This window comes from Aplysia californica, unplaced genomic scaffold (assembly GCF_000002075.1).
Source record: "Aplysia californica isolate F4 #8 unplaced genomic scaffold, AplCal3.0 scaffold00216, whole genome shotgun sequence".
NCBI lineage: Eukaryota > Metazoa > Mollusca > Gastropoda > Aplysiida > Aplysiidae > Aplysia > Aplysia californica.
This window is the reverse complement of record NW_004797486.1, coordinates 871,715-874,117: the sequence shown is the minus strand read 5'-3', so window position 1 is coordinate 874,117 and position 2,403 is coordinate 871,715.

The window sequence follows — 2,403 nt, the reverse complement described above, 5'->3', positions numbered from 1 at the left end:
CTTGTTTTCACTTAAATATATAACAGTCAGAACCTCACACTGTTTAACTGCTTGACAGCAGTTTTTAGTAATTCTTTTTTTTTTCATACAGGTACATAGGTTGTTTTCACTCCTCATTTTTTCTTTTTCATACAAGTTCAAAATTTGTTTTCATTTACCATGATGTGTTTTTATTTTATCACTACACTGCCTGTAAACCACTCTGTTTGAATCTCAAATGATTAATGGCTTACCTAATTGGTCATATTATTTACTGTTTTCTATCGTGCCCTATTATCACCAGTCATATTCATTCATAAAAATATTAATCCAATCAATAAGAGCTAGTCATAAAGGTATTTAAAAGTAAGATGCAATCGTGATCATAAATTTGATTTTAAACTGGTTTTTAGTGCTTTTATTTTGGTGTGATTTTACTGTGATTTATAACTATACTTTTGTAGAGAGCACGAATAAATTGCATTGTTATTTATATATAAACGTTGTGATGCACGATACAGTATTACCAACTTTAATCAACAAAATGATCACCTATAATTTTTGCCTTGGAGCCCTATAGCAAATTGCCTCGGTGCCCTCTGATTTTTAGGCCCCACCGAGGCAATTTTTGCCTGCCCTCCTGAACACCTAATTCAAGCCCTGGTGCTTGTCTTTGTGTGTGCGCACACTCGGAGAGTCACGAGGGAGACGGGGGCAGCAAGGAAAGAGAAGAACAGTGGGAGAGAGAGAAAACAGAGAATTCAGCAGAGAAGAGAGTTGAGAGAGAAGGGGGGGGGGGGGCAAAGAAGTTGAAAATAAACCCAATATTGTTGAAGATCCGCCCCCAGTCGAAGTTGCCCACAAGTCCGTTTCACAGGCCCTGTCGAAGTTGCCCTCGATGAATTTGCACAGACCCCTGTCGAAGTTGCCACAGGCAAGGGTATTCCAGAAAATAAGGATTGGTTGAAAATTCGGAATACAGAGTAAAGAATATAATAATAATAGAGAATTAAGATGGCTGCTTCACACTACTCTAGTCCAAGATGGTCTGTGTTGTTTTATAAAGGCGGGAGCAGTAGGCTATCGGTTACTTATGCGGCACTAGATCTACACCTGTTGAAGCTGCCCCAACCTACCGTTGTGTTACGGCTAACCTCACCAAGAAGTGTTAGATTAAGATAGGGCTAACCCTACCATTGAATCAAGCAAATGTGAATAACGACTTTCGAAACTGGAAGATTGCCATACTCATTTACCCTTAGCCATTAGAGTGGTTTTAATTATTATTTTACATTATTTAGATACCTACACGTAACACACAGGACATTTAAATTCAGGCCCCTGATCACAGCTTCATGAAACTGTCCGTTTTTTAATAGTAAAGAGTATAGCAAAAGCAAATCTGTTTCTCTTTGACATACACTCTGAGGACAGATGTAATTAAAATATGGTCAATGTCGACACGGTCTTTGATTACAAGACATGCACGTCATTGTTGAATCTTGTGTATTGTTGTATGGTTTCGATTACCTCTCCACCGTCTCAACTTTCATCCGGCTACGGCACGGTTCTAGAACAGGACTGGGAAATAATAACAATATAACAGTACAGTGAAAGTGAAAGCCAATTACCTTGATTTCAAATACAAATGGCAAGCTCTAATGAATGCTACTGCCTCAGGTGTTTAAAAAATATATAAGGGGATGACTTCGAGTTCTGAGGAAGACAGCAACCTCACGTGAAAGCCATCCTATGATTTTTAAGTCAACAAACTTTGTTGTGCTGTAGATCTACGTATAAAGTTTCTGTACATTTATTACGTTTCATCAACATTTCCTTCATAGTTTTTTACATCATTGAAGCAAAGCAAAAGTAGACCAAATTTTTAAAAACTCGTCCACTGTTCCGGCCACTCCCCCGATCCGAAACGCACCAGAATTTTTATTTTAAAAAGTAAGAAAATAAGTAAGAAAAGTACTCATGGAACTATTTTCCTGTATATTGATGTATATTGGTAAAAATAAAACAAAAAGAATTCAATAAATGCGGCAGTGGAGATTCATGTTGCTTCCATTTTACATCCCGGCGTGTAGGGCAGCATCATGAATCATCTTATGTAAAGTACAAGTGGAACTCGGATTCAACGAAAAGAGGTGGATACCCTGGGGGGTTTTCATTCATTACAATCGATTTTTAAAATTAACTTCGTTTTCAACGAACACATAAATGAACAAGCTCGGATTCAACAAAATTGCTAGCAGGGTGAACAGCCCACGTGTATCGTAATCGATGTGTGTATGTATGTGTGTGTCTGTGCGAGCGCACTTGCACGTGCCTGCCTACGCGCGCACGCACGCGCGTGCGCGCATGTGTGTGTGTGTGTGTGTGTGTGTGTGTGTGTGTGTGAGGGGGAAGCTTTTCTTG